This window comes from Martes martes (assembly GCF_963455335.1).
Source record: "Martes martes genome assembly, chromosome: 12".
NCBI classification, from domain to species: Eukaryota; Metazoa; Chordata; class Mammalia; order Carnivora; family Mustelidae; genus Martes; species Martes martes.
Genome location: NC_137900.1, coordinates 22,727,333 through 22,752,563, shown reverse-complemented (window position 1 = coordinate 22,752,563; position 25,231 = coordinate 22,727,333).

Genomic DNA, 25,231 nt, shown 5'->3' with positions numbered 1-25,231 from the left:
GTGGTGAGGAGTATTCAGCTTTCTTCCCTGGGGGTCAAGTTTGTTCAAGCAGTTCTGACTGCTCTTACAAAAGCTTGTTTCAGCTCTCACATGGACTAAGGAAGCTCTTGGTTGACCAAGATGAAAGAGATTTAATTAACCTCTTTTGATAACATCCCTCACGAGCCGCCTTGCCTGCTTTCTCACTTCTGCCTGTTGATCCCCTATCACCTGTTCTTAAAAATTTGTTTTGCACAGGGGCACCTGGGTGGCTAGGTCGATTAAGCATCTGACTCTTGATTTGGACTCAGGGCATGATCTCAGGGCCTTGGGCTCAAGCCCCCATCAGGCTTCATGCTCAGCACAAAGTCTGCTTGAGAGTCTCCCTCTCCCTCTGCCCCTCCCCCAATTCATGCTGTCTCTCTCAAAAACTAAATGAATAAAATCTTTAAAAATTATGTTATGCAGAGATTCCTGGTTCCTTGTACAACCTTTGTTTTTATGCTGCACAAGCCTTGAAGTCAGGCTTAGAGGAGCATTTTGCATTCACCATGAATGCATTTTTGAGCCTTATCAATTCTGTTAAAGATTTCCCATAGAGACTAATATTCCCCTCACTTAACCCAATGGCGAACATGGTGTAATAAAATCACCTTAAACTATTCTCTTTTCTCCTCTCTCACTAGTTTTACCTCTCACACTTTGACACCTTTCTAAATTATGTGCCCAGCAAGTGAACTGGTCCATTAGGTGCCACCCTCCTTGGGAACCTAGCCAGCCTTTCTTTCTTCCCTGCAGAGAGCCCACAGGGCCGGCCAGCCTTCTCTCTAGGGGGGAAGCAGGGACATGGAAGAGAAAGGCAGTTATTAATGGGTGGTAGCATGACTCAAGGAGAATGCCACCAGGACACTTGTCAGTGTATTAATGAGCATATAGCAATAGGAAGAAGGTAATGAATATTGGGTAGAAACCTAAAGCTAGAACATCAGGATTATCTAGGCACCTTTCTTGGTACTCACTGGTGTGACCTTTCCTTGCCCAGTGTGGGTACACTTGTGTGATGCCCAGTATAGCCCACCTGCTCACACTGTTGGATTGCCAGAAACAACTAGACTGCTTCTGTCTTTTCCAGTAAAAGTGGTTCCCACACTGGGCTGCAATTTAGAATGACATAGGAAGCTTTTAAATACCCTGAAGCTCACACAGCACCCCTGAGCAATTAAATCGGAATATCAGAGGTAAAACCCAAGGGTCAGCAGTTTGTATAAGCCTGCTGGATACCCCATTGTGCAGCCAGGTTTGATAACTAGCTCTCTAGATCTGGCTATTCAAAATGTGGTCAGTGGGTCAACAGCAATGGCATCCCCTGGGAGAAATGCAGAAACTCAAGCCCCATCCCAGACCCATGGAGTCAGAATCTGTGTTTTAACAAGATGCCCAAGTGATTCCTAGATAATATTAATGTCTGATTAATATGGTAACTGATTAACACGGTGCTAGATGAGCTGTTCTCACCTTTGGCCACACATTAGTAACATGTGGGCAGCTTTAAAATGCTCGGGCTCTCATGGCACAGTAACCCAACTCAGTTACTAGCATGGGGTTGAGGATCAGCCACCAAGATCTTTTTCAGCACCCTACAGGTGATTCAAATTGAGAACCACTGCTCTAGGCCCTGATACTTATCTCCGTTTGAAACAAATCCTAAAATCTGTATGGAACCAGAAAAGACACCAAATTGCTAAGAAAATGTTGGAAAAGAATAACAAAGCTGGGAGTATCACGTTACCTGATTTCGAGCTTTATTACAAAGCTGTGATCACCAAGACAGCATGGCACTGGCACAAAAACAGACATATAGACCAGTGGAACAGAGTAGAGAGCCTAGGTATGGACCCTCAATCTCTGGTCAAATAATCTACATATTTGACATAGGCAGTAACCTCTCCAACATTGGGCACAGCAGCTTCTTTCAAGACCTGTACAAAAGCAATAGAAACAAAAGCATAAATGAACTTTTGGGACTTCATCAAGATAAAAAGTTTCTGCACAGTGAAGGAAACAGTCAACAAACTAACAGGCAACCACGGAATGAAGAAGATATGCGCAAATGACACTACAGACAAAGGGCTGATATCCAAGATCTATAAAGAACTTCCCAAATTCAACAGCCAAAGAACAGATAATCGTGTCAAAAAATGGGCAGAAGACATGAACAGACACTTCCCCAAAGAAGACACACAAATGGCTAACAGACACGTGAAAAAATGTTCATCATCATTAGCCATCAGGGAAATTAAAATCAAAACCACATTGAGACACTACCTCACACTAGTTAGAATGGCCAAAATAAATAGGACAGAAAACAACAAGTGTTAGAGAGGATGTGGAGAAAGGGGAACCCTCTTACACTGTTGGTGGGAATGCAAGTTGGTGCTGCTACTTTGGAAAACAGTGTGAAGATTCCTCAAGAAATTAAAAATAGAGCTACCCTATGACCCTGCAATTGCATTACTGGGTATTTACCCTAAAGATACAGATGTAGTGAAAAGAAGGGCCATCTGTAACCCAATGTTCATAGCATCAATGGCCACAATCACCAAACTGTGGAAGGAGCCAAGATGCCCTTCAATAGAAGAATGGATAAAGAAGATCTGGCCCATATATACAATGGAATATTATGCAGCCATCAGAAAGGATGAATGCCCAACTTTTGTATCAACATCAACAGAACTGGAGGAGATTATGCTGAGTAAGATAAATCAAGCAGAGGAAGCCAATTATCATATGGTTTCACTTACTTGTGGAGCATAAGGCATGACATGGAGAGCATTAGGAGAAGGAAAGGAAAAGTGAACTGGGGTAAATTGGAGGGGAGATGAAGCATGAGAGACTGTGAACTCTGAGAAACATACTGAGTGTTTGGGAGCGGAGAAGGGAGGGGGGATCGTGCGCTTTGTGGTGAGCATTAAGGAGGGCACGTATTGCGTGGAGCACTGGGTGTGGTGCATAAACAATGAATCTTGGAACAGTGAAAAAGTAAAATTGAAAAAAAAAGGGGGGGCAGGGGAGTTTGGACACAGACAGTGTACACAGAGGGAAGACCACATGAAGGTACATAAGGAGAAAATGACCATGTAACTGTATTGAGCTAGCTATAAGAAACACCAAGAACCGCTGGAAAACACTAGAAGCTAGAAGATATAAGGAAGGATTGTCTCCTAGAGCCATCAAAGAGACCATGGCCCTGTAGATACCTGGATTTTGGATTTTAAGCTCTTAAGACCATGAGATGTAGTTTTCCATTGTTTTAAACCACTTAGTTTTTGGTACTTTGTTACAGCAACCTGGGAAACTAATACTACAAAAAATAGGGTTAAAAATGAATTAAAATGATATTCTCCAAAATGAACCTAAAGGGGGGAAAAAAAAACTGGAAGAGGAAATTCTAAAACCGAATAGCTCGTTTGAAATATTCTTTTTGCTGATAAATGTAAGTACACAGATGCTTAAAATAAAAAGCTGAAGAGCTCTTTGCTTAAAGATGTCATATTTTCCAGAATGCAATGAATGGAACTTAACTTAGAGCCATTTGAGAAAATGTGTTTTCCCCCTTGAAATCATTAAAACATACATTGTTGCTCTTTATGTTAGTTTTATGATGCATGTCGGGATTCCAAATTAAATACTGTTTAGATGCTTATGCACCAAGAATTCTTTCTCAAGGAGACATAAGACTGGATAGAAGAATATCATTTTATACCGAGGCAGTGAGTCCTTAGTCAATGGTCAAAATGTACTTTACAGTAGGATTTTATTACAATATAAAAATATTTTGATAGGAAAAAGACTATGAATACAGAAAGACCTCTGTGATCTACAAACCCTAACAGCAAGCGCATTTGCCAAGAAATTAGACACTGTCTTTTAAAACAGGCTCATGTCTTTTGTTTCATTCTTTGCTCCTATGGCCATAGACCTGTCAGCACTAAATCCAAGGGACCTGAAAACGTTTTCATATTTCCCCTCCCAGTAGCCCTAGATGAAAGTACACATGCTAACTTTGCTGAGCTTTTTCATCAGCTCCTGAAGTTTCTACAAAAGCGTGTTGCTGACCAGGAAACTGGGTCAGGCAATTGTTCTGCAATAAAGATGATCTTTTGAAGTGTCTCAGCAGCTGCCTACCTTGAACAGGAGTCCTGTGGATCATGCTCTTCACAAATTGAGCCTCGGGCCTCAGATATTATTTCTCCTACTTTAATAACAATAAAAAATTGCCCTTTTTTTTCCACCTGCCTTTGGGCTTCTGATTGATGAACCTATTCACTTAAACAGAGAATTTTTAAAATTGCTTTAAAAAATACAACCACTTTCTGAAATATATTTGCAAAGCTTGAAACTTTATGAAGCTAGTTCATAATAAATACTGCCATATTGCCATAGGACACCCACCACTGACTTGGGCATAATCTCTAAGAGGCAGTTTGATTGTGATTTGAACAAGATTTGAGCTTTCAAAAATCAGAGCTATTTTCCAGGCCTTGGGATTTCCCACCCACCCCCAACGGTGGCATTTTCTCCCTTAATTTCCTAGTCAGGAAAGAAATAAGTTGTGGTTTTATTTTGATATCAACTGACACCATTAGCATATTCTGAGTGAAATATGTATAGCTCATCAGATCAGATACCCTTTAACGGGGACATGAATTATGAATCAATGAAAGAAGCTGTCACCAGCTATGTTGCCTTGATATTAATAGCATGAACAGTCAATGTTGGAAGTATCTGGGGCACATTTGCCATTAAACCCATCTTGTCTTTCAAGAATGAGATAGAGGAGGGAGACTGGGAAGAAGAGTCCCCAGGTCAAGCAGTTTCACTCAGGTCATGCAACCAGAGTGATGAGACATCATCATAGATTGTCTATAGTAATCGTCTGAGAGCAATTTTGTGCTGAGAGGTTTTTATGTTTTTAAATGGTTGAAAAAAATCCAAAGAAGAATATTCTTGTGTGAAACATGAAAATTATATAAAATCCAGATTTCAGTGTTCATAAATAAAGCTTTATTAGAACACCACCATGACTATTCCTTCATGTAATGTCTATGCATGGTTTCCCAGTATGATGGCAGTGTTGAGTAATTGTGATGTATGACCTAGAAAGCCTACAATATTTACTATTTGTCCCTTTGTAGGAAAAAAGCTCACTGACTCCCTGTACATTCAAATACATGCATTTATATATATCCACATATATGTATATCTGTAAACATGAACATCTATCTATCATCTACCTATGGATCTACCTACCATTTATCTACCATTAAATTTTCCTTATATACAAAAGCAAACCCTTCCTGGCAGATTTTCTGTCTTCTAATCAAAGTAGTACAAACCCTGCAGCATAGTAACTGTACATCTCTACCCTCATTCCATTTTCATTGCTAAAAACAACACTGGTCAGATATACAAAGAAATGTTTTATTCTCCTTGTGTGCTTACCTTGGTAAAACTCAAAGTGGTCGATATCTACTCTATTTTACTGTATTTTCACCCAGAATTTGGCCATAAAGTTATCTGGTATCCCTACAATAGCAACTTCAAAGGTGATATAAAAATGCTAGTAGTAAATATACTAAAGCCTTAAATGCCCATCTGGGGTGGCAGAATTCATCTCCTATCATCTTAGTTAAAAAGGGACTTAAATTCAGGCTTTCAACTGGGGATTATTTAACTATGTTTTATTTTTTTAACTGTGTTTTAAATGAATATTCAAGGAAGAGCTTAAAGACCATTACTTCCAATGGGAGCATTTTAATCCTAGAATTGAAGACCCTTTCATTTAATTTTTATAAAGTGACCAACGGGAACTTGGAGGTAGCCAGCTCAACTCAATTTGGTAAATGTGTCTCAGATAGTGTGAAATAATAAAGACCGTTATCAGTCTTTGTCCCTGCTTTCTGTCATGGAGCTTCAAAAATTTTCCTGATGGAGTCCCTTTCGTTATTCCTAAACAGCCCCTTTCCAGCACACCTGAGTTTATGCTAAGAAGGTGACTCAAGGAGAGCCCCTGGATCTTTCAAGGGTGGTGCTGGCCCCACCTGTAAGACTAAGCACTTGGTGAGGGGGTTGACATTTTTAGCTCCACACCTCGAGGGAGAGAAGGGGGACTGGAGATTGAATTCAGATGTCAGACTGTTGATTTTGTCAGTCATGTCCACCTAGGAAAACCTCAATAAAAACTCAAACAGTAAAGTTCAGAAGACTTCCAGGGTGGTGATCATATTGACCAATATACCCCGAGAGTGGTGCCCACCCCCCCCCACCCCAAGTCCATAGGGATGGAAGCTCTGTACTCTTCTTTGCCAGACCTGGCCCTGCTCATCTTCACCATTTGGCTGTTCTTAAGTTTTATTCTTTATAACAAAATGCTAATTTTTAGTGTAGTGCATTCCGTGAGTCTGTAGCTCCTGAGTGAATTAGCAAACCTGAAGTGTTGTGAGAGCGCTTGAATTTGTAGCCCAATGGGAAGTAGTGTGGGTATGTTATAGACAGCTGAGACTTTTGACTGGCACCTGAAATTGGGTCAGACTTATGGGACTGAGTCCTTAACCTGTGGGTTCTGTGTGAACTCCAAGGAGTTAGTGTCAGAATTTAATTAAGTTGTAGGACCTCCACTGGCTGTCACAGAATTGTTGTGGGAATGTGTGTGGCTCCTGTGGGCCAGGTTCAATGTTAGGTGCTGAGGATGGACAGACGGTTAAGACAGTTCTTGTTCTCAAAGTGCTCACATCCTGGCTGTGTAACGTTTTAGCATTCTCAGAATGTGATCTTAGCATTAGAGAGTAAACCTCCTCTCTTAGGAAGGGCAAGGGAAGAGTGAAATGTGAGGAGAAAGCAAAAGCCCCTTGGGTTCGCATGTATGAATGAATAAACACATTGTAATAAAAAGCTGGAGCTCTATTCCTGTGGCCATCTGTAGTTTTACACGTGGCGGTTATCACTATCTGTGACTGAGTTTGTGTTCTTGGAATCCTTTAGGGCCTGTGTTTTTGGTGTATCCTTCTAAGAGGGATTTGTAGTGGGTGAAATTATTTGATGCCATAAAAAGGGGAAAAACTTTACCCAAAGTGAGTAGATCCAGAAGCCCTCCCCGGGCAAAGTATTCCCTAGGGTTCTGTGAGCGTGTGCAGGCTGTTTGTAAAAAGCAGTGTCCTTCCTAATGAGAAGGTGAAATTTTGGGCTGGAAATCAGAGTGCAATGGGTTATAATCTTGACTGGGATCTGAAAGCCAAGAGATATCTGGAGACTCTTATCTGGAGAAAGGCAATGTCATTGTCAGTTTCTAGCACAGAATGGGTAGGGTTGGAGGAAGGAGAGTCAGGAAGGGGGAAGATGTTGGCTAGAGAATAAGACCACAGTAACGACAAAGCTGGAGGAAAGGCTGCCAAGGGGATTGTATCATACAAGTCTAGTTGTTTTAGGCAGAAAAGAATTTAATCCCAAGATTTAGATGCTTACAGAAGTGTGGTTGGGCTGAAGGAAGTGGGTTCCCTACCAGGCCCTTAGTAATGACTCTCAACACAATGTTGCAGAAATAACACTGCTCTGTTGCCATTAGAGAGCCAGGAACTAAGAACACCACTGGCCCCAGTGCTGGCTTCTAGGCATGAGAGAGCTTTAACCTTCAGACAAAATGGACACTGCCTTAACCAGTCCTCTCTCTACCCTCCCCTCTCTGAATTCAGTGAAACTGACTGGAGAACGGCAGTCACATCTGTAACCCAGAGGCAACAGCATCTGGGAAACGTAATTCATATCTTCTTAATTTCTGCAGTATAGATGGAAATCAGGGCAGATATTGAATGAAATAACTAATTGGCCACAGCTTCCATGGGATGGCAAAGGGTACTAGGACATTAGGACTTCTTAGATCTACTATCATAAACCTATACTGGAGAAACTTAGGCGTTTTCATATTCTTTGTCGTTTTGGACAGCTACTGTGAGTATGCAAAGGATGGTATTTCAGCATATAGCTCAGGTCAGTGTTTACAAGAGGTAGTGGGGTTTTCAGGTGGGGGACCCTGCATGCTGGTTTGTGGCAGCAGAAATGATCTCATATAGGGCGGGGGAGAGAGGAAAGGAATTGGGGACCAGGATCATAATGATCCTTTTCCACCTAGAAGCTCTAATCCTGAACCTGTTCTCTGCTTCCATAGCAGATAGATTTATACTGTATTTTTTAAAAGATTTATTTATTTATCTATTTCAGATTTTATTTATTTATTTGACAGACAGAGATCACAAGTAGGCAGAGAGGCAGGCAGAAAGAGAGGAAGGGAAGCAGGCTCCCCGCTGAGCAGAGAGCCCAATGCAGGGTTCGATCCCAGGACCCTGGGATCATGACCTGAGCCAAAGGCAGAGGCTTTAACCCACTGAGCCACCCAGGTGCCCCTATACTGTTTTGATAAAGAGGCCACTTTCTTATGCTCACATGTTATAGATGCGACTTATGTGCAGTGTATCAAGTCAAAGTTCCACCAGGTGAGCACACCTTTGGAGAATGTTAAAGAACTCTAGACATGTTTAACACAATAATTAACTAACTGGCATAGTTAAGCATGGGTATCTTGTTCATTCATTGATCATCTTCATGATATTTAATTTTCACTCATTTAATAGACATTTGTGGGGCACCTACTATGTGCTGAGCACAAGGGAAAACCAAGACAAAATGTTAACTAATGGTTAACGTTAACCAAGTCCATAGATATTAAGTAATAATCCCTGATCAGTGACTGACCTCAAATTGCTCACAGTTTATTGAGAGATAGAACAATAAATATGCTAAAACAATGTAGTGTTACTGATCAGGGATTATTAGTTAACATTTATGGAGAACTTATAATGATTCAGGTGCCGTGCTAAGTTCTTCATGTTGTCATTTAACCTTACAATAACCTTTGAGTTTGGTCCTATTAATAACCATCTTCTAGACAAAGAAACTGTGGTACAGAGAAGTCAGTAACTTGCTTTAAGTTTACTCAGCTATTAAGTGGTAAGGGATAGTTCAGACCCTGCTGTATGACTGCAGAATGAGTTCTTGACAGCTTGTTGGGCTGTAGACACTGATGAGAACGCTAGCCTATGCTTTTCTTTGAGTTTGGGTGAGACTATTCAGAAATTTGACCCAGAAGGAGGAAATGTAAATTGATATTTGAGGTTGAGTTGGTGGAACTGGCCAGGAAACAAGTAGGGAATCATTTTGGGAGCAGAAGAATCAGTATGGATGCATGCCCACAAAGGGCAGAGGGAGAAGCATGTTTTGAGATTCGCAAATAGTTCTACATGGTACAAAGTACAGGGACTGTGTAAAGGACTGGGGAGAGGAAGGTTTTGTGAGCCTTGGTAAGGATTTTAAACTAAAATCAGAAGACATGCAAGAATTTTAAGTAGATGAGAGAAAAGATCCTTTAGAAGGGACTCTAGTAATACATGCAGGGCCCTGATCTTAGGACAAGGACTCCCAAAACAAAAGTAAAATCATTACCTGTTCTTTTTTGACAAGGAATCAATATGGTGAATTTTAATTTAACTGAATGTTAATACAAAACACTCTGATTTTCAAAACTCATTAAAGTACTCAATCTCCCACTGACTGCTTTCTAGCACTCAATCAAAAATTAGCTGAGGTCCAGGAAAATCTGAGAAGAGAGATATAACAAGCATGCCTTTCCAGTATCCAAGCTCTACCTATCCCTATATCCAGTTAAATTAGTCTGGCTGTTATGATTTCTCTTTCTTGTGTAGAAATTGAGGTTCACTGATCTGAGATAGGCTGTACTCCACACCCATTCTCAAAATCTGTTGTGCCCAAGTCTGGTAGTGGGCTGGTCTCTGTGTTCTAAGATCTGTAGATTGAGAAATAACCTCCTGCAGGACATTATGATTCCAGAAGGCTGTTAAGGTAGTTTTAGAAGTAAACAGCCCATTGTTGTCCCCATTCCACTTCTTCAGATGAACCAAATAAAGCACATGAAATCTGGGATTTAAACAAAGGAGGAGGAGGGCCCTTTAAAAGGTAGTTCTATGTAGGAATTAAGCATGTAACCTCTGGATTCAGCAGTACATGAATTCAAATATTGGCCTCAGTACTTAGCAGCTAGGTAATATACTTAATTTCCCTCTAAGCCTCAGTTTCTTTATTTGTATAGGGTAAAAACAGTACCTCTTTCACAACATATGGGAAAGTAAAGGGATAACCACATAAATGTAATCATAGTCCCAACTACAAAGTAACTACTCAGTAATACATTTGTTTATTGGTGGTGTTGTGGACAAAAAAGGAAATGGCATAAACTGGCCAAATTTCTGTTCTTTTACAGTCTAACACAGGAAGGATTTTAAGCAGACAAGATAATCTTGGTATCCTGGCATTCTCTTCCCTAGAACAAATGTGGACAGTAGTAGGACTACTGTGGGGGATATCCCTGTAGCCATTTCTTGACAAGTTTTATTCAATTTCACTGTCCGTTCAAAGCAAAATGAGTTACAAAGCGATCTACAGATTCATTGCAATCCATATAAAATCTCCAATGGCATTTTCACAAAAATAGGAAAAACAATCCTAGAATATATATGGAATCACACAAGACTCTGAATAGCCAAAGCAATCTTGAGAAAGAACAAAGTTAGGGGCATAACACTTCCTAATCTCAAACTATATTACAAAGCTGTAGTAATCAAAGCAGTATGGCACTGGCATAAGGACAGACACATATATCAATGGAACATAATAGCCCAGAAATAAACCCAAGCATATATAGTTAATTCATCTATGACAAGGGAGCCAAGAACACACAGTGAGAAAGGATCATCTGTTCAGTAAGTGGTGCTGGGAAAATGGGATATCCACATGCTAAAGAATGAAATCAGAAACCAATCTTACACCACACACAAAAATCAAGTTAGAATGGATTAAAGAGTTAAACATAAGACCCGAAGCATAAAATGCCTAGAATAAAACACAGGGAACAAGCTCTTCGACCCTAGTCTTGGCAATGATTTCTTGGGCATGACACTAAAAGTATAGGCAATAAAAGCAAACATAGACAAGTGGGACCAGACAAACTAAAAAGGTTCTACACAACAAAGGAAACCATCAGCAAAATGAAAAGGCAACCTATGAAATGGGAGAAAATATTTGCAAAGCACTTATTCAATAAGTGGTTATTATTCAAAATATACAAGAGACTCATACAACTCAATAACAAAAAACCAATCTGATGAAACAATGGGCAAAGGACTTGAATCAACATTTTTCTAAAGAAGACATACAAATGATCAACCGGTACATGAAAAGGTGTACAATATCACTAAACATCAGAGAAATGCACATCAGACACACAATGACTTATTACCTCATACCTGTTTAGATATTTATGATGAAAAAGATAAGAGATAACAAGTGCTGGTAAAAATATGGAGAAAAGAGAACCCTGGAACACCGTTGGTGGAAATGTAAACTGGTACAGCTACTATGGAAAACAGAACTAAGTAATATAACTACCATATGATCCAGCAATGCCACTTCTGGGTACATATCCAGAGGAAACAAAATCATTATCTTAAAGAGATAAATGTACTCCTGTGCATATATCTGCATATGTACTGTGCATATACTCCTGTGCATATATTGTAGCATTATTCACGGTAGCCAAGATACAGTAACAAGTGTCACTCACTGGATGAATGGAGGTACACACACACACACACACACACACACATACACATACACACATTCAGGAGCATTAGTCAACTTTAAAAAGGAAAGAAATCCTGCCATCTGTGACAACATGGATGAATCTCTGGGGCATTTTGCTAAGTGAACGAAGACAGAAAGATAAAAATAAATAATGCGTGATATCAATTATATGTGGAATTAAAAAAAACAAAACAAAACAAAACGAAATAAAACTCACAGAAAAAAAATTATAGAATAGTGGTTGTCAGGTTGTCAGGCCTGGAGGCTGGGGAAATGGGGAGAGGTTGTTAAAGGTATCCAAACGTTCAGTTACAAGATGAACAAGCTCCGAGGATCTAACGCATCACATGGTGACTCTAGTTGATAATACTTTACTGTATAACTGAAATTTGCTAAGAGGGTAGATAGCAACTATTCTCATCACACGAAAAAAAAAGGTCACTCTGTGAGCTGATTAAATTGACTGTAATCATCTCACAAGGAATATTTATATCAAACCAGCATGTTGCACACCTTAAGTATATATATTTTTTATCAATTGTTCCTCAATAAATGTGGGGGCAAAAAGTAACCAGAGTTAAAGAAAAATAAGCTATTTCAATGCTTACAGGAAACAACAACAACAAGAGAAACAAACAACCAAAGAAATACAAAGACAAATGGGTAGTGGGGTTTCATCACATCCTCTGAGAGGGCATGGCCGCCTGCAGCAATTCCTTCCATCCCCTAATAAAAGGTGTGGTTTTTATTTAATATCAGGCAGTGTCCTCTCCTCTCCCCTTCTGCGCCAGCTCCCCACCCATCCCCATCAAAACACAGTCAGCTCCCCATTGATGCACTGGAAATGATGCTTCATTTTATTGGTTTCTTTATTCCTAAAGCCCCTGAAAGAAGTTGGCACCTAATTAATGGACCATCTTCCTTAACTCTATTAAATCATATTAGATTAAATACTAAAGATTAAATCATATTAGATTTTTTTTTAAATGCCAAGCTGGGGTGTGCTGATCTGAATAAAATTATTTTTGCCTTATCGAATAGGTACCATAGACACTAAATAAAACATACTCAATATCTAAACCTACACATATTATGAATAACTTTTACTTCCCTTTTGAAGGTGAGATGATCATAAATAGTATTTCTAGAACTCCTTCCTCCCCACCAGCACTACCACAAACACACAGAGGCTCATATCTGCTCTTCTTTCTTATCTCCAGGATAAGACGGTCAGAAAGAAAACTTTAGGAACTCTAAACTCACCCATGAAGAACACGGAGGAAGAGATGTCAAGGAAATAAGCCAGCACATAAGTGGGCAGTAAGCTGAGGTCAGAGTTAACAGATTTATCAGCAAAAGCCAAGGGAAGAAGAGCCAGCCTTCTACAAGCACATTAAATGATTTCGGTTTGCTTCTTGGTGCTCTCCGCACCAAGTATTGTTCGGCAAGTATAAAGACCAATGATACACTAGATGTGCTGGGGATTTCAAAGACATGTATTTGCTTCTTCGAAGAAGAAACTGATGTAATGTGCTTTCACACTCTATTAAAATTGACCAGTCCTGTGCCTCAGTTCTTCTGTAGCTCAAGGTGACAAGCTAATCTGAAAACATGCTAATGTGTGGATGACCTGCCATCGCCACCATTCGCAATGTAATGAGAATCTGAATAAATTGTGATGTCTTAGTTCCAAAGAATGCCTCTAAAAGATGGTGTCAGACTTGTGGGCAGACGTTTTTGAGCAAATCCTGACTTTGAGTTGCAGGTTAGGATGACTGGGCCTTGGGCAAATGGTGGGTTTAGCTCTTTCTGAGCAGTCCACAAAAGCACAATTTTAGACACTGTACAGATCTCGAGATGTTAAGTTCTTCTGGATATTTTATGAATTCCTGGGAACTCAGATGCTGAATTATGCTAATTTAGAAACCGACAGAAGTGACTCTTTGGCAGTTGTGTTGAACGCTGATGGTGAAAATCAGTAAGTCTCTACTTTATGGGAGCTTTATTACTTCAATCAACAATTGTACTTTTTTTAAAGATTTTATTTATTTATTTGACAGATTGAGACCACAAGTAGGCAGAGAGGCAGGCAGAGAGAGAGGAAGGAAGCAAGCTCCCTGCTGAGCAGAGAGCCCGATGTGGGGCTCAATCCCAGGACCCTGGGACCATGACCCTGAGCCGAAGGCAGAGGCTTTAACCCACTGAGCCACCCAGGCGCCCCAACAATTGTACATTTTATTTTCAAAAAACAGGAAGACACAAACAACAATAAGATACATTGGAAAGGGAGTGGATTGCAGATTGCAAAGCAAGTGGAAAACACTTGAACTTGCAGAGGATGAGAGTAGGAAGAATACATCACAGATTTCGTGATGCTAATCTGGGTCAGGAATTACAATGTGTGATTTTATTAACATGAAATGAAACCCAGGGCATGTGCCTTTTGAATTGTATTTTGAGATCTTTTAAGGGAAGTCACTGACATCTGCGTTGTTATCTACATAGCAACCTGCATGGGGACTTTGAGATGTGTATGTGAGAGGAGCAGGGATAAATCATTTCCTGAAATACTGAGTATAAAACATAGAGAAGGAAAGATTTAATAGATGACCAACTCTATAAAGGGAGTTGTACGACTGGAATTTCATGGTGAAATTATATATGGTGTCACACATTTGAAGGTTTTTTTGTTTGTTTGTGTGTGTGGGGGGGGGGGTTGTTTTTTTTTTTTTAGTGGATTCCTTCTCAAACACAGCTGAGTGGACCTGTCATTTGGATTTTTTAAACAAACTCCCATAGTAAAATGTGTGCAGACCCCTTGGGCTGCATTCTGAGAAGTAAACCTGAGATTTGTGTGACTTTCTTGATGGTCAGTACTGTTTGCTGTCACATTTCTGGGTAAGGCAATAGTGTAGAAACGTTTCTAAACGCTGCACACTTTTCTCCTTATCAACAGGCAAAGATCGTTCTGCCTTTCCAAAGTACCTTCTGTGAGGTTGAAATTTGATACAGTTCCCCTCTAGCTGAAAAATTAAACCAAAGTGGAATTTGACAATTACCTAGTTATAATGAAATGGACATGAGCACACAGATGAGGACTTGGGAATAATAAAATTTGGGAGTTTAATTTAGTCATAGCAAGAAAGACATCAATGTCACTTTTCAATTTGATTCCTACTTTTGGCTTAGTCCAAGGTTTCCAGGAGTGCTCAATGTATGCTTTCTTACCCATTTTAATGACCTGTATTGTATGCTTTCAGTTCTGAGAGGATATCTGAGTTGCTTCCAACAAAATAAGAAACAAAAGTCCAAGGAATAACTGATTTTTCCATATAACCAACCATTTGCCTTCTCTAAAGCTTATAAGACCTGAAATTTGAATCCCTTACTTTAAAATATCCTCAATGGAAGACCATCATTTTGGAAAGCTAGAAATTGGAAAAGAAAGATTTTGACAGTTTTCACACTGATTACCTTCAGGGTAAGGATAATAATATAAGCTGAGTAAAAAATGTAATTGCATGGAGCTCTTAAACTCAGTTTTCTATGAGCACTCAAAATATTGTTCTTATTTCAATGAGAAATCCCTTTGCCTTGAAGTGATAAGAGTAGTTTAATGAAAGCCAGCTATTAATAAAATACTGGAAGGAAAACGTATTAATAAGACCCCTGGCACACTGCAGTTGCAAAGGTGTCAGACAGGGGACAAAGGTGATATGGCTGGTGTCAGGGTCACTGTCATTCAAAGCCCGAGAAACGGACATTGAAGGTCAACAGTTGCATCTGTGCAGAATAAGAATGAGCAATACATGGCATTCTTACACCACATAACTAAGCCATGCAATAAGGGACATAAAAATCAGCTATTGCAATGGCAGAGATTAAAAAAATGAGCCTGTCTGTTCCACTTCCTGCCACTGTTGGTCCTGTATCCATAGTTCTGGAGGGTGATTTGGGGCTGCTGTGATGTAGGCCTTAAAAATTAACTCCCTCTTCCTTAACACCAGTGTAGGTAGAAGACTGGTAAATGTTTTCTTGAGTTCGTTTCAAACTCTTCACCTTGAAAATCATTACCTTAGACTAGGACTTCCTTCCAAAGAACAAATGTTCAAATTTCTTTCCCCCAGGCTTCCTTCTATTACCAGGATCTTTGTGTTAGATTTTCTAGGACTTTCCATGTTTCTCTCTAAAGTTTATCCCAAAGTAACCAACATTCTGGAAGACAGAAATGCCATAGTAATTACAGGAATACACACAGTGGATGTGGTTTCTTTTTTTCTTTTTTTTTTAATATTTTATTTATTTTTTCGACAGAGAGAGATCACAAGTAGGCAGAGAGGCAGGCAGAGAGAGAGAGAGAGGAGGAAGCAGGGTCCCCGCCAAGGAGAGAGCCCGATGTGGGGCTCGATCCCAGGACCCTGGGATCATGGCCCGAGCCGAAGGCAGAGGCCTTAACCCTCTGAGCCACCCAGGGGCCCCTGGATGTGGTTTCTATGGGCAGGCTCCAGCACTGGGGGGAGAGGCACAACCTATCTAGCTGAGGAAAGAGAAGACAAAAACTACTCTTCCAGTGTCTGAAAGTCTCTCACAGGAAGTGAGCATTGGATTCACTCTGGATGGATTTAATGGATCATACGGACCCACTGAAGTTATACATAGAGATTTTTTTTTTCTTTTCTTTTTTTTACCTCAGGGTAAGGGAAATTTTTCTAAAAGTTAGAACATTTTAGTCACTATGACTTTCCTTAAGAGAGAATATTTAGCCATGCAGGATACCTATTCATTGGTGTGTTTTAGCATGAAGTTAAAAGGCACTGGATGAAAAATTGCAAAAATGACCATTTATGGTCTCTTCGCCTCTGGGATTATATGATTACATACTATGATTCTAAATAGCCTGATCTCACAGACATTTCTCTGGATTTACAGATGATTAAATTAGAAACATGACTTACCTGAGTTAAAAATGATAACCTCCAATCTTCACTAATCAGTCAATAGACATTAATATAGTATATATATAGTACCTGTTGCACTATACATCATGAAAAGTATAAAGATGTATGTGGCATTAGAACCTTATAATTTAATTCAGAAAATATATTTAGTATTATAAAGCAAAGAATACTAAGTACAAAATTTGTGACTATGAAGCAGACTTATTAGCAAATGGATAAGTAGAGATTTTTCTTTTTTCATCAAAAATACAAATGTTAACAAAAATACAGAAGGACTTAAAAGCACAGGAATAGTCACTTAAAGGACCCCAACATCCACTCCCCAGAATCAACTGCTTTTAATCATTTCTGCTTCTTTTTTAAAAACATTCTAAAAGATTTATTTATTTTAGAGAGAGAGACAGTGAGTGATGTGGGGCAGGGAAGGGCAGAGGTAGAGAATCTCAAGCAGACTTCCTGCCGAGCACCAGGCCTACTGAGGGGCTCCATCTAATGACCTGAGATCGTGAGCTGAGCTGAAACCAAGAGTCAGACATTTAACCAACTGAGCCACCCAGGTGCCCCTTTAATTTTTTTTTTAAATAGGCTCCACACTGGGCATGGAGCTCCATGTCCAGTGTGGAGCCCAACCTGGGCCTAAACTCACCACCCTGAGACCAAGACCAAGCTGAGATCAAGAGTCAGGTGCCCAACCAACTGAGCCATCCAGGTGTCCCTCTCCTTTTTTTAATGTTACTAGTATATCCTAAATATACACACATGCACACACACAACTGATTAGTTATAGACTTTAAAAAATTACATCCTGCTATATAGATGATGGCCTACCTCAATTACCATAGCACATCTCAGCAGTCAGTTAAAGAACAAGTACAAACTTTTGATACTGGAGCACTTTAAATTGAAAAGTGAGTGAGATACTCTATTCATTGATTTCTATCAATATCATTCTGTATGTATGGGCTTGTGGTCTGCTTCCCCAAATATCCTTTCTAGTAAAGCATTACTGATGAACATGAAATTCATTCTCACATTTATTTATTCATTCACTCAATAAATCTTTATTCAGTGCCTACTATATGCCAGGAACTAGGCTAGGTATTGGGAATAAAGTCCAGGCCCATATTTTCCCTCATGGAGCTTATTTTTATTCTGAGCGGACAGCCTCTTTACTTTTATCTGTAGTCTAGTCACTGAGACAGGTATCGAATCGTGCTATGTGTTATGTAGAAGCTTGGGTAACTTGCAAACCTAACAAAGGGCACCTTCAAGTTACCCTGAAGGTCGGGGTATCTAGAGATGATTAAGCCTTTATTGCTTTCTCTCAGCATCATGCTATACATACTGTGAGGTACACGTCCCAGTTCCCCCTTCATGGACAGCCATAACCCTGCAACCACTCCACAAATGGATTTGTTATTTTATTGTAGATTAATCCAAATACCTAATAAAAAATCATCTAACCTGGGAGCCGAACAAAGCTGCTCTGAGAATGTGTGCTACAACAGAAACAACCACGTGCCACTCAGAATTCAGTCGATGCCTTTTCACGTCCTTCTGCCTGTCCTGTGTGGGATCCGAGAATCGGGAGAGCGCTGAGTGAGCATGAAAAGAACACTTTGAAAGAGCAGGTCCCTGCTTCGCCCCACACCCCCCAGCATTGTGGAAGCACAGATGAGAGAGGAGACCAGATTGAGCGCCACTACCAATATAGCACTTTTAAGTGCTATTTCCCTTTTTAAGCATTAGTGAATCTAAGAGCTGAGAAAAAGGAGAGAGTGCAGGTGTGTCACCCTCACTTATTCTCTCTCCAAAAACCCTCCGCAGTGCCTTCTTCTCCCTCCTTCCTTCTGATTTCATATTTAATGTATGACAAAGGTAGAAAGAAAAGGCTGTCAGCCTGGGATAAAAATAAGCTAGTTCTATCTGCCTACTTCTATTTTCTTGGGAAAATTCGGGCATTTGTTGTTAGATGAAGGGTCCACATGGGGAAAGATATGTGCCAAAGGGTTGATGGGGCTGATAAAGTTTTAGACTATAAATGAGGTTCAGTGGGGTCGAGTCTGGAGCTGATGACCAAGAAAGAATTCTTGAGACATCTTTGGTGCAAAATGGTGATTTATTAAAGCAGGAGGACAGGACCCGTGGGCAGAAAGAGCTGCTGCTGCCTCTGCCCGGGGGTTGTGAGGAGTGGCCCATTATATACTTGCAAGCTGGGAGGGGGTCAGGGAGAGCGTCGTCAGTCTCTAAGGAATTTTGGAAGCAAGGATTCCAGGATCTTAAGGGGCTAGCTGTTGTTGGGAAAAGGTCATTTATTACCATCTAATAAAACCTTAGGCATGAGACCCTTCAGATGTATATCGGTGGGCCATATGCTTGGGGATGATTGCCAGCATGTATCCTGAAGGGTTTAGAGATAAAGGAAGTTTCCAAAAAAATTTTTATGTTAAAGTAGACTTACAGGATCCTGGTTGGGGTGGGGGGTGGTCAGGCTAGGACTGCTTTTTTTTTTTTTAATTTTATTTATGTATTTGACAGAGATCACAAGTAGGCAGAGAGGCAGACAGAGTGAGAGGAGGAAGCAGGCTCCCCACTGAGCAGAGAGCCCCATGCCGGGCTCGATCCCAGGACCCTGGGATCATGACCTGAGCTGAAGGCAGAGGCTTTAATCCACTGAGCCACCCAGGCACCCCAGGATTGCCTTTTGCCCTTCACAAAGTATTAACGTGAAGGCAGTTGAGTCCTTCGAAGAATGTCACTCTGCCTGTTTCAAGGACTTGTCAGTGGACTCTAGATAGTAAGGAAATTTAATAACTTTTCTTCTGCTTCTGTTTCCCACATCAGGACTGTGTGGCATGGTGTTTGCAGGCAAAATGAGGCCATGTGGTTATAAGGCCCATGATATCATACAAAAAACGGAGACTTGTGTTATATGTTTATGGTTAAAATGTTTAATTTCCCTATATTACTTCACTACATCCACACATCAGCTGATGATTATTTAGTCTTAGTCAATAGTTAATCATATTTATGCAGGCAAATTTCTTAAATTTCTAGCTAATATGAATTTAATGAAATAGAGTGAAAGGCAGTTTACTCATAATGCCTGAGAAATGCTTGGTCTCCCAGTTAATGATATTTCTGGAGTTCAGCTATCATAAGTCTAAAGCAACACTGTCCAGTAATATAATGTAAGCCACATACATAATTAAAATGTTTTCAGCCACATTAAAAATGTGAAAATAAATAGATAAAATTAATTTTAAGAATATGTTTTATCTCTTTCCATATAGCCAAACTGTTATCATTTCAACATGTAATCAGTATTTTAAAATGATTGAGACATTTTACCTTTTTTCATACTTAAGTATTCAAAATTTGACCTATATTTTACACTTAAAATATATCTCAAATTGAATGCTAAACTTTCATTGAAATATTTAATGTGTTTTTAAACTCTGTAGAATTTAGAGTTGAAAAAGTAGATTCATATAGACAAAGTACAAAGATCAATGGTTTCCAGGGGTTGAAGGAAAGGATATATGGATAAGCAGAGCACAGAGGCTATTTAGGGCAGTGAAACTATTTTGTATGCTACCATGATAGTATATACATGTCATTATACATTTGTCAAAACCCACAGAATACACAAAACCAAGAGTGAACCATGATGTAAATGATAAAACTTGGATAATAATCAAGTATCAATGTAGGTTCAACTGGTAGGTTCACCAGAGTGGAAACAAATGTCTCGCTCTGGTGTGGGATGTTGAGAGCTGGGAAAGTTGTGTGGGTATGGGGGAAGGGTGGGAACAGGAGGTATATGGGAATGCTCTGTATTTGCTGTTCACTTCTGCTGTGAACTTAAAAACTGCTCTAAAAAATGACATCTATTAAACAATTAAATTAGGAATTGACCAGTGAATTTTCTCCTCAAACTTTCATTTTAACTTTATATCTCTTCTGAGAAACTTTATATCGTTCTGTATAATGCGGCATACAGTTTAGCATTTTCACAATATTTTGTAATTTTAAAAATACTTTTTCCCCTTTTAGTCTTAACTACTATGCAATGGAACTTGGCAAATGCCAGAACTTTGTTTCATATACCTGTGTTCATATATTAGGTTTATTACATTGCAATCTACCTTCCGATCTACTATTGTTAGAATAAAGTAGACATATACATACACACATAAAACCATCGCCACATCAAGGAATAGACCTTGCTTAGCCACTGAACCTAAGAAGAGTAACCCCAAAAGGTTTTTCCTCTTTTACACTTGCTTTTATGATTACAAAGACATGTACTTTAAAATGGATCATCTAGGGGCACCTGGGTGGCTCAGTCATTAAGTGTCTGCCTTCTGCTGAAGTCATGATTCCAGGGTCGTGGGATAGAGCCCTGCATGGAGCTCCTTGCTCAGTGGGAAGCCTGCTTGTCCCTCTCCCACTGCCCTGCTTGTGCTGTCTCTCTCTCTGTCAAATAAATAAATAAAATCTTTTTAAAAAATGAAATGGATCATCTAAAAAATTCCTTAATAAAAAATTTGGCTTTTAGAAGCTTATGGTATTGAGATTCCTGATAAAATCCTGTTGCTGTAACATAAAGTGGTCTTGCTCCTTTATTTGCGCTCATCACCTCTCAGAGTACATAACAGAGTGGAAACAGCAATAGGTTTTCCATAGCATTCCTTAGAGAATTAACATTTGTAATTCCTCATAGTTTTACTTGGGGAAGTAGGTTAGAAAATGTAGGTTTAAGAGAGGAAAACACTTTGCAAAATAAGTGCATTATTACATACTTGCCTCAGGGATAAGCAGTACCCCACTACAGACAAACTGGATGCCTGGATCAATAGCATATACACTGTGAAGCCAAGTGCTAAGTGAGGGCTGCTTTCTGGATCCTTCTGTTCTGTTACAGCGATTTCAAACACCATGACATCTCCTATCAGGATTCCTCAGACTAGGGCTGGACGGAGCAATAAGTATCAGGTCATTCAGTTCATTTCAGAGAGCACTGATTGGAAACACGAGACATTGATTTGTGTGCAGTACAGAATAAAAAGTAGTCCTTGACTTCAAAGAGCATTGCTCGTCTGGCAGTTGAGTCCCCTAATGAAGATAGGACATTACCAGTATACTTTTATATTAATAGCTTCAAATCCTAAGCTCCAGGGGAAATTCTTTTTTCTACTTCTCTTCCCTAACATGAGAAATGGAAACTAAAATGCTACCTGATGTTCTAGCACATTATCTTCCATTTCTCATGTCCTAGAAATTCTAGGCAGAATTGGACTCGAAAAGCCCTTTCAACATCCATTATTGAAATCCCAAGTCTTTGCTGGCACCTCCAAAAGAACTAACTAGAAGATCTCCCCTGTGTATCTCTCTAGCTTCATCTCTCCCTCGCTGCGTTTCTCTCCAGCCACGTCGGTCTCTTACACTTCCTCAAACACACCAAAAGGCTCAGGACCTTTGGATTGGCTGTTCTCTCTGCCTGGAATGTTCTTTCTAATTAACTGACTCCTCATTAGTTAGTTCTGTTCTGATATCACATCTCTTCAAGGAGGCTTTCTCTAACTGCCTTGTCTAAAATAACCTTCTTGGGGCACCTGGGTGGCTCAGTGGGTTAAGCCTCTGCCTTCAGCTCAGGTCATGATTTCAGAGTCCTGGGATCGAGCCCCGCATCAGGCTCTCTGCTCAGCAGGAAGCCTGCTTCTTCCTCTCTATCTGCCTGCCTCTCTGCCTACTTGTGATCTCTCTGTCAAAGAAAGAAAGAAAAATCTCAAATAAATAAATAAATAAATAACCTTCCTCATGCCCATTTCCTCTCTGAACACTTTCCTTTTCAGATTTTCTTTACAGGGCTTATCACTATCTTTATTCATTTATTTCTTGTCTCCCCTACTGGTATCTAGGTCCATGATAGAGAAGATTTGGACTTATCCAGTCAACAAGTAGTAGATGTCTGATATTAGGCGCTCAATATTGTTGAATTAATGTTTAGCTTATCCTTTCACTGCTCATGGGGGCCTGGACAAGTCAGTTAACATCTTGTAATAGTTTCTTTATTCATGGAATTTTTACCTAGATTTAGTAAGATAATACCTATGAAAAAATAATGAAAATCATTAGACATCACACAGATATAAATAAGTATTGTTATTTTTCCTACTGAGGTTAGCTGTACCTCCAAAGAGCTATCAAACTCCCCTAGATTTAGAGCAGAAAACACTAGCATCTGCTTTTCACAGCAAAATGAGCTTCTTGCTGTCTGCGTTTCAGGTAGCAAATGGAGGCATTTGTGGGGGCATGCCATGAGGGTTTCCACCTCCATCTAACCACAGCAAATGAGTTCTTGGAAGAAGCAGCAGACTAGATTGTTGTGAGATGGTGACTCATTCCCCAGGGATGTCATGGTCTTTTATGAGTGTGTCTGTTGGGAAGGCTAAAAAAGCCAAAACCCAAAAGCCCAAAAAACAAAACCTCTTGGCATTCCTATATGCCATTCTCCATTACTCACGTCCACAAAATTATTCTGTATTTAACCACTGCATTTTTGTCAGCTTGGGCATTTTTCAGCTTCTGAAAGGTGCATCTAAGAAAATTGAAAATGAAGGGCAGCCAGCTACCACTTTTTAGATAATGATAGTAATGATGTGGTAAATTGGTCTATTCTTCAAGGAAATATGCGGGGAGAATCATTTCAAACAAGCCATCGTATATTAAATAGGGTCTACTTAAAATAATCACACAGCTCAGGTGGACGTGCTAGGGGCAAACTAACAGCTCTGTAGAAACACTCCAAAGTAAGGGTGGCTAAATTCTACCTTTGAATCTTCACAATCTTCATAGGATATAGACGAAAGAAAATAAGGGAATAAATTATTAGCTGACAGTGCATATTAATTGCAAAGTCACTAAAACCTTTTTATTCACTTGAACTGATGGTGGTACAAAGCCACATGCTAATAAACAGAGAGAAGCAGCTTGCTGTGTACAGTCACTCCTTAGTAAGGTTAACAAACTACATTAACCATTCACTCATCTGTAACTCGTAATTAATCACTCCTTGAAAATTACATTGTATAATAAATGAGGACAGACATGATTCATTAAAACTTCTAATTAATTCTATTTAATACTATTTCATAGTTCATTGATAAGTGCTGAGAGAAGGATTACACTGTAGGATATTTGATGCATTGCTGCTGAAGAAGTAAATAGAGGGAACATTATCTAAAATGAAACATGAATACTTGCAAATGAAAATGTCAGATGTTTATCACCACAGTGCCTAATTCTGTACTCAAGGGTCTCTTGGCATCACCAGTGGGAAACTCCATTTTCAGGGCTGTATCCATTGGTTATAAAAGCTCTTCTGAGTTCAAACTTGATGCTTAGCATCTTAGGCTGGAAATGAGCTGAGTCCACTTTGTTTTTCTAATAAATGGTCATGCCTGTTTTGTGGGCTAATTACAAGACTATTGTTAAGCAGGTATTTCCACATCTGAAAAGAGATCCACTTACATTAAACATACACTTAACAGGCAATTATGGTTTGGGGTCATTGAACTGCATTGTGTGGGTGTGCTTGTGTTTATGTGTGTGTGCATGTGTGTGTTAAATTAGACATTAAAATAGCAAGGATATTATTGTCAAGAATGGCCCTGGGCGTTAACTGTAATATATTATTTTTCAGAGAAGAAGAATCAGACTATGAAGTACATAATTTACAGCCTGGGATGAAGAGAAGATAATCACTACTAATAAGTGTGTAATGCATATTTTAAAATTAAATTGTGGAATAACACACTGTAACCTTATTTTTTGTCTTGTTTGCCATCTACATATATGCCTCAAAAATGGGTTATAGGGACCATTAATGTTTCCATGGTGCAATTGGTGAGGACTCTGAATGGGAGCAAATATTCACAAAACATACACCTAAAAAAGAACTTGTGTCCTGAATTTATTAAAAAAAAAATCTTAAAACTCAAGAAGACAATCAACTCGATAATAGATTTGAACATATGCCTCAAAAAGTACAACAACCAAAAACACAGGAAAAAATGTTCAACATCATTAATCATTTAGGAAATAATAATTAAAACCATAAGATACTAATATATAACCATTGAACTTGTTAAAATTAATAAGACTGATAATATCAAGTGTTAGTAAAGTCATGGAGCAGCTGGAATGCTCATATATCATTGACTGAATATGAAATGGAAAACCAAATGGCCTCAAACTATAAACACACCAAATGTCCATCAGTAATTGATTGGATAAACCAAAAGTGGTAAATCCATACGATGGAATACCACTCAGTAGAAAAAAGAAAGAACTGTCACCATGGATGGAAAAATTTAGACACAAAAGACTTCAGAGTACATAAAAATCTAGAAAATGCAAATTAATCTGTAGGGACAAAGAGCAGACCAAACATTGTCTGGAGCTTTGAGCTAAGGGAAGGATAAATTACAAAACAGCCAGAGGAAATTTTTGGAGGTGATGAA